Raw genomic sequence first — 8965 nt, 5'->3', positions numbered from 1 at the left:
GACGTATACCTCGACAGACTGCTGCGACATATGCCACAGTATAGGCTTACAGTGACATATGTTACCTACTGCTTCCAATTGTAAAAAAAAAACAACTTATGTTGCATGGAAGACATAGTTTGGCTGTATCCCTGTTTAGCGCAGAAGACTTTACTTTCCTAGTCAATTTTCGGTTTTGTTGTGGCATTGACTTTAATGAGCCCGTAAAATTACGTCCTATTTTTTTTTACGGTCTGGGCTCCGGGCAATCATGTACAGTGGAAGCCACGGTTGTGTGCATTGCCCCATAGGATATAATGTGCGAGCCGCAATTGGAGCTCCACAAGTTCACGCGTAGGTTAAGTTCACACGTAGCGTAAATATTGAGGATTCTCTGCAACGTATTTAGTTGTGGAAGATCCGCAGCATTATAAAGTAGCAGCAGAGTGGATGAGATTTGAACAATTCTCTTCCACACGCTGCGTGTATGATGAGCGGAAAATAATGCTCATAATCTGACCTGAGCTGCGTTTTTTCATCTGAAGCATTTCAATTGTATTTGCGTAATCGCTGCTTTTTTGTTGCAGGTTTTCCCCATTGAATTCAATGGATAGCTAAAACCTGCAACAAATAGACTTTTGCGGTGGAAAAGCTGCGACTCCGCCGCAAAAAACGCAACTCAGAAAAAAATAAAAATCTTAATCTTACCCAGAATTCTTTGCTTCTTTGTCCAGGCTGGCCTCCTGGGATGACGTTTCATACCATGTGACTGCTGATTAGCTGCAGTATTCACGTGGGATGAAACGTTAGCCCTGGAGGCCGGCCTGGACGCAGGAGCAAAGAGATCTGGGTAAGTGTGAGATTTATTTTTTCCTAGTTGTAAACTTCTGCTATTTGTTGCGGTTTTTTTGATCCCATTCCCCATTGAATTCAATGGGCAAACCCGCAACAGAAAAGCAGCCTTTCCACAACATAAATTGACGTGCTGCGAATTAAAAAAAACACACCGAAGGTCAATTTCTGAAAGTTTTTTCGGCAGTTTTTTTTACACAGCATGTGGATAAGATTTGTTCAATCCGTTGCGTAAAATCCACAGTATTTACGCTACGTCTGAATGCAGCTACATTGTTATCTAATTATTTATGGTTGCCTTCCAAATTCTTTAATAGTTAAATGGGAAGGGGATCCTTTAACCCCTTGAAGACCAAGGCCTTTCGATGGCTGAATGTCCACAGCAAATGCCACATTCTAAGGCCTTATTCAGGCAAGCGTATTATACGTCCATGTGCTGTCTATTAAAAAAAGGGACAGCACATGGACCTATGCAATTCAATGGGGCTATTCAGACGTCTGGTTTTTCACGCAGCGTCCATTGCGTGAAACTGTGAAACTCACTGCAGGTCCCATTTTGGTCCGTTTTTGTGGACCACGTCGTCAATGGAAGTCAATGGGTGCGTGAAAAACACAGACAACACACGGACAACACACGGACGACATCCGTGTGCTGTCCGTGTTTTTCACGCAGCAGTTGCTAAAGAAATGAGAAAAAAGAAAAAGGAACACTGATGCCACACGGAAAGCACACTGATACTACATGGAACTGAAATGCATGAAATACAGTCCGTTTTTTTTGCGGATGCAAAACGGACACGCTCGTGAATATTTTTTTATACCTTGGCCAAATTTTTTTTTTCTTTTTTGGGGCACAAATGGTGGAACCAGGACAGAAGTGCTATCTTCACTTTTTTTTTTTTTTATGCTGGAAAAATGGATGAAGTAGGTGAAAAAATGCAAACTTTCTAAATTTTTCCCTCTTGTAATTTAATATAGTTAGTTTAATCGGATAAATTTATGTCACAAAATAATCCCTGCTCTCTCGGGAGTATAAGGGCTTGTCCACACGTAACGGATTTGCTGCGTATTTTCTGTCAGGAATTGCTGACGGAAAATACACAGCGAAATACAGTAGCAGCAAAGTGGGTGAGATTTAACAAATGTCATCCACACGCTGCGGAAAAATTCAGTCCAGAAATTCACCTGCGGTGATTAATTTTAGTTCCCCAGCATGTCAACTACTGCTGCAGAATGTGGACTGATTTCCTGCGTTTTTCTAAAGAAATATCCACCATCACACAGGCTTGAAAAAAAACGCAGCAACATCCGCACTTTTTTCCGCAGTAAAAAACACAGGAAATGGTGCGGATTTTCCGCAGCAGATTGTCTGCTAGTTTATGCGGAAATGCAGCAGAAATTATCTGCAGCAAATCCGTTACGTGTGGACAAGTCCTAACTATACCAAATACGTGTACTATGCCCGCTGACATCATCGCCATAATGCCCGAGAACAAAGATCACCACTTTCTTCTAGCACGCCTCTTGCCTATAGGTGGTATGTGGGATCTGTAAGGCCAGGTTCCCACGTAGCCTAAACGCTGCGGAATTTCCTCAGCATTTACAATAGCAGCAAAGTGGATGAGATTTAGAAAATCTCATGCCGACGCTGGGGAAAAAAACCGTAGCGTAAACGTTAATAAATTGCCATGCGGTGCGGAATTTAATTTTAATTTTGTGTTTTCGTTGATTTTCTGTTGAGGGTTTTTCCCATTGCATGCAATGGGGATGCAAAACCCGTAACAGAAAGCCAAATATTCCGATTTTTGTGGCAGAGTCGAATCTGCCGCAAAAAATCTCAACTCTCCTTCTTTCTGCAGTCTGGCTGCCTGGGATGTCGTTTCATCCCAGTTTTTGCACAGCGTATCCGACCCGTGGGATCCCGCCTTAATTGGCGCAAAGCCCCCATTTACAGAAATTTCTATTGTAGGCACGAGAGTAGATAGGGACGGGGCTAGGGAGACTAAAACTAGTGACAGGAAATAATTTGTGTGTACTTTATATAACATTTTCTGTGATTATGCAAATTATTATGCCTCCATACAAAATTTGTCCATGTCACCGAAATTAGTCCCTGACAGTATGGGTGGCTTGGTTGAAGGTGTTAGAAATAATTTTTATTTCACAGGATTTTTTTTTGTTTTTATTATTTATTCATTTTTTACTTTTACAAATGTTTTAATTTTTTTTTTTCTTCTTGTGTGAAGGTAGCTGGGATAACATGACGTGTGTCATCCCAGCATTTCTCTATTTGCAGATCACAGATCCATAGTGATCTGATGCCTTCTGGCCATGCGATCACTATTGGCAATGATTGCATACAGAGGATTCTGTCCTCCCAGCATGCTTCTCTCCCATGATCAGACTGTTAGGGTATGTGCACACGATAACTGCAATTACGTCTGAAAATACGGAGCTCTTTTCAGGAGAAAACAGCTCCTGAATTTCAGACGTAATTGCATGTACTCGCGTTTTGCGGGGCGTCTTTTACGGACGTAATTTGGAGCTGTTCTTCATTGGAGTCAATGAAAAACGGCTCCAATTACGTCCCAAGAAGTATCCTGCACTTCTTTTGACGAGGCTGTAATTTTACGCGCCGTCTTTTGACAGCGACACGTAAAATGACAGGTCGTCGGCACAGTACATTGTAAAGCCCATTGAAAGTAATGGGCAGATGTTTGCCGACGTATTGGAGCCGTTTTTTCAGACGTAATTTGAGGCATTAAACGCCTCTATTACGTCTGAAAATAGGTCGTGTGAACCCAGCCTTAGAAGCCAGTGATGTCATCAAGCTGTTACGAGTTTCCATGGCAAGAACGCAATGCTCACTTTGAGCACTGTGTTTAGCGTATTTTGTGACAGACCACTGATCCTGTCATTTTAGGTGGATCATGTCGATCTCTTTAAAGGCAGAGTGCTGCTATACAGCGCAATCTCCTATTAAATGGACCACGTCTATTTACGTCAATGCAGCATGAGGATCTTGCTGCAGTGACGTAAATAACCAGATTGGTGACGTGAGAGGGTTAAAACATGAAATTTCAACCCATTTTTGGTTCCCATTTTGATGCACAATGGTGCTTGTAGTACGAGTCATGTGAAGGAGGCATCGAACTGTTGTTACCTCATAGGTTGGAGCATTGGAGCCGGCACTAGTGAGGCTGGTGGTAGCAGGGGCATGCTGTTGCGACGTTGCATGGGAATTATCTGTGCATGTGTGAGTTCCTACATAGGTTACAGACATGCAAGAAAGTAGAGATGGTCCTCATGTGCACTGCTGACATGTACCTGACACGAGAGGCATCATGTAGAGTTGAACATTGCCTGATTCAGAAGATGGTGACATATGAATGGGGAGTTAAAAGGGTATTTCAGTCGATGGTGATCTGTTCTTGGCTGGAAAACCCCCTTAATAGCAACCTCTCCAATGCCATGACAGTCTCAAGCTTTGAAGAGCCATAAGTTGCAGACCACCATTGTAAATGTATGAGGCATATATATATATATATATATATATATATATATATATATACACACACACTCCGATAAGCCATAACATTAAAACCACTGACAGGTGGAGTAAATAACATTAACAAATAAACATATCTCTGTATAATGGCACCTGTCGAGCGGTGGGAGATATTACACAGCAAGTGAACAGCCAGTTTTTGAAGTTGATGTGTTGGAAGCAGGAAAAATGGGCAAGCGTAAACTTTGATGGGTAGATAACTGGGTCAGAACATTTCTAAAACAGCAGGTCTTGTGGGGTGTTTCCAGTATTCAGTGGTTATTAACCTACCTAAAGTGGTCCAAGGAAGGACAACTGGTATACTGGTGACAGGGTCATGGGCATCCAAGGCTCATTGACGCGTGTGGGGTGCAAAGGCTAATCCATCTGGTCCGATCCTACAGAAGAGCTACTGTAATACAAATTTCTGAAAAAGTTGATTCTGTCTATGATGGAAAGGTGTCAGAACATACAGTGCAATGCAGATTGCTGCTCTTGAGGCTGCGTAGCCGCAGGCCGGTGAGAGTGCCCATGCTGACTCCTGTCTAACTCCAAAACGACTACAATGAGCAGGTGAGCATCAGAACTGGACCATGGAGCAATGGAAGAAGGTGGCCTGGTATGAGAAATCGCGTGACTACACCCTTAGGCCTCATTTACACGAGCGTGATTTTCGTGCGTGCGACGCGCGTGCTTTTCACGCGTGTCGTACGCACCTATGTAAGTCTATGGGGCAGTGCAGACAGTCCGTGATTTTTGCGCAGCGTGAGTGCGTTGCGTAAAACTCACGACATGTCCTAAATTTATGCGTTGCTCGCGCATCACGCACCCATTGAAGTCAATGGGTGCGTGACAGCGAACAGCGTGATTCGCGCAACAGCTCTCAAACTCTGAATGTAAACAGAAAAGCACCACGTTCTTTTCTGTTTACAAACATCCAAACGGAGTGTCATAATGATGGCGGCTGCGGGAAAATCACGCAGCCGCGCATCATACGCTGATGACACACGGAGCTGTTAAGTGCCTTTTGCGCACGCAAAACGCCGTGTTTTTTGCGTGCGCAAAACGCACACGCTCGTGTAAACCAGGCCTTAGGCTGGGTTCCCATGTTGCGTAAACACTGCAGAATTTCTGCAACGGAATTCTGTCTGGAAATCTCATGCCAACACTGCGTAAAAAAATGCACTAAAGTCCTGCGGAAAGTGTTCTGCAGTGTGACTTTCAATTCCGCAGCATGACATGCTGCGTGTTCTGTGCGGATATGCTGCGAGTTTGGCTCATAGACTTCAATGGGTAGCATAAATTCCGAACAGATTTATTTTGTCGCGGTTTTTACTGCGTTTACGCCATAAAATATGCTGGAAATCTGCAGTTGCACATATAGTTTGCTATAATCAATGTTTAACACTAAGGGCTTGTCCACATCTAACGGAATTGATGCAGAAAATTTCCGCAGTAATTCCGTTGAAAGTAGCAGACAATCCACGGTGGAAAAAACGCACCATTTCCTCCGTTTTTTACTGCAGAAATGGTATGTATTTTGGTGCGTATTTTGATGCTTTTTTCTCAAGGCTGGGAGATGGTGAAAAATGCAGCGATTCAGTCCACTTTCCGCAGCAGGAATTGACATGCTTCGGTACGAAAAATACGCATGTGACTGCTGTAGCCTGTGATTGGCTGCAGTGGTCACATGGGTTGAAACGTCATCCTGGGAGTCCGGACTGCAAGGAGTTCTTGGTAAGTATGTATTTTTTTATTTTTCCTGAGTTGCGACTTTTGCTGCGGAATCGCAACTCAGGCAAAATAAATAAATTCATACTTACCTAGAACTCCCTGCTTTCTTCTCTTTCTGTTGCGGGTTTTGCATCCCCATTGAATTCAGAAAAGCAATAAAAACGCAGCATAAATTGACATGCTGCGGATTTAAATTCCGCAATGCAGGTCAATTTATTAATGTTTACGCTGTGGTTGTTTCTAAATCTCACCCAGTTTGCTGCTACTGTAAATGCTGCGGAATTTCCACACAGAATTCCGTTGCAGAAATTCCGCAGCATTTACGCTACGTGGGAACCCGGCTTACAGTACAATTCTCTTTAATCGCTTATTCAGTTGTTCAGTCAGATTTTCATATTTTGAAACAGATGTTGGTTTAAGAATCCGACCTCGCTTAAGGCTTTATTCACAAGAAAGTGGGAAAACTCGGACATGAAAAACAGCCATTTTTCACGTCCGTGTTTCACCCGTGTGGGACCCGTTTTCACGGATCCCCATAGACTTGAGTCTATGGAGGGATCCGTGAAAAGGAAGAAAATAGGACATGTTCCATTTTTTAACATACCCTTCACACGGTCCGTTGAAACAATGGCCGTGTGAACAGCCCCATTGAAATACATGCGTCCGTGTGACAGCCGTTGTTTTAACAGCCGTCACACGAACGTATTCAACGTTTGTGTGAATAATCCCTAATAGTAATGATTTACAAACCATGTATTAATAGATTGCAATGGAATAAAGGGAATACATTCCATCTATTTGTTGTTGAAGGGGATATTTAGGACAACATACAGTAAGTATAGATAAAACCAGAACATAAGATTTGCAGTGATATTACAGTAATGTTTCTGAGAGGTGATCTTGAGGACAGTAGCTGCCGGGAAGGATGAATGTTTGTTTAATTACATTTTCTGCATGGACATGACGTACATACACTAATTTAGGAACTGAATTGTAACAGACACTATGTTAGCAAACCAAGGAATATCTTGCGCTTTAGTATTTGATTTATATTCATATTGCTCCAGAGAACCCCTGTAATCTGTTTCTTTGTTTGTTCATTTATGTTACAATCTTACAATACCATTATGTATTCCACGGCATCATCCTAGTTAGCCAATCACAAACACTATGATTGTTGGGCTGCTCAGATTGGTTGAATATGTATAATTGAGCTTAGATGATTGCTGAGGAGCCACTGGAGACAGAGATTTGACTGTGAACGGCATTCTGCAGCCTGCTATGTACTGTGATACATAGAAGCTGCAGAGGCCAAACGGTTGTAACTTTTTAATTAAACTTTTATTTTTAGCCAAAAATACATGTATTTCAATTTAAAAAAAATGCCCCCAAAGGTGTTCTTAAAATGAATCCCATCACTAGGCAACTAGGCATGTTATTATTATCTAACTTCACTGCCCTAGACCACCAGGGTTGTATTTAATCCCTTCACTACCATAGACCATCAGAGATGTTATCATTAACCCATTCACTGCCCTAGCCCACAGATATGTTATCATCAACCCCTTTACTACCCTAGCCCACCATGAATGTTATCACTACCCTAGACTACCAGGGATGATGCCCATCGCTGCAGGAACTGTATTGCTACAAAACCCATTTTCTTTTTTTTACAACCATTACTAATTTTAAATATTAAATGATGTACTGTAAATTGGGGGTATGCTAGTGGAGGTGGGACCACACACTGTATTTTGCACAAGGCTTCTCAGTTGTCTGTGTCCCTGATGTATTCTGTTGTTTACCTATTGTTGTCCTTTGAAGAAACACTCAATTTAATAAAATCAGGGGTAGCTTAGTGTTCCTGGTCTCCTATTGCAGACAAAGCAGTGGGGGAAGACTCCTACCGCACCCAATTGCCTTACAGTCAGAGGGAGGGAGAATGGCTGATCTCCTGGGACACATATAAAATAATTCTTAATATATTGCCATTTTGATTGCAATATAAGTCCAAATATGATCCATGTGTAATTTCTATATAAAGTGTTCCTTTAATATGGGTGACATTGACATTTTTTTTATAGGAGATGATGGATTCCTTTTCTTACCGTGATATCAGCTCAGTGTTTGTAACCAAGACAATCGACAAGATTATATCCCCAATGGCGGTACAGCTCTGTCATTTGATCATCTCCCTGGAATGTGATGGCAACAAGTATACTGTAATAAGCGATCCCTTGGTACAGTTGGCTCAGGACCTATCCAAATTTACAGAGCATTTTGCAAACACTTCACTCAGGTATGGAGTTTTACTTAAAGCAATAATGTAAAAGATTTAGGGAAGTGTAAAACTTATATATAGAAATGATCATAAAGTAAAATATTCAATCTGATTTCAGCTGTTCTTTTTCAACTGAAATTTACCAAAGTTGGTATTGTCAGAGTAGCCTGGGTTTGGGAGAGCTAAAGGTACTCGAAGAATCCAGCCTCGGAGTCCAAATCATGATAACGATGCATCGGAGAGATCACATAGACACGGACGTTCATGAGGATCAAACAAGTGGCATTATCTCTAGAGATTTATGCCTTGTGACGTTTATTTATACACAAAAAGCCAATACAAGTTTCAAAATAAATAGCATTCATATATGATTTAGTTACAGCCCAGTTATAGAAGTAGCTTAACCAATAACATTAAGGGTCAAGTCACAGTTTATAAATATATTACTTGCATAAAGAAACTATGGAAGCATATCTATATATGGCCTCAGGAAATGCTCTTGAGCCCCTTCCATTGGAATTAAAGTTCCAGCTTCATTAATTTTGCACCTGGAATAATTGTTTTGGGAAAGT

The sequence above is a fragment of the Rhinoderma darwinii genome, chromosome 4 (assembly GCF_050947455.1).
Source record: "Rhinoderma darwinii isolate aRhiDar2 chromosome 4, aRhiDar2.hap1, whole genome shotgun sequence".
In the NCBI taxonomy this organism is placed as follows: Eukaryota; Metazoa; Chordata; class Amphibia; order Anura; family Rhinodermatidae; genus Rhinoderma; species Rhinoderma darwinii.
Note: the sequence above shows the minus strand (reverse complement) of the source record.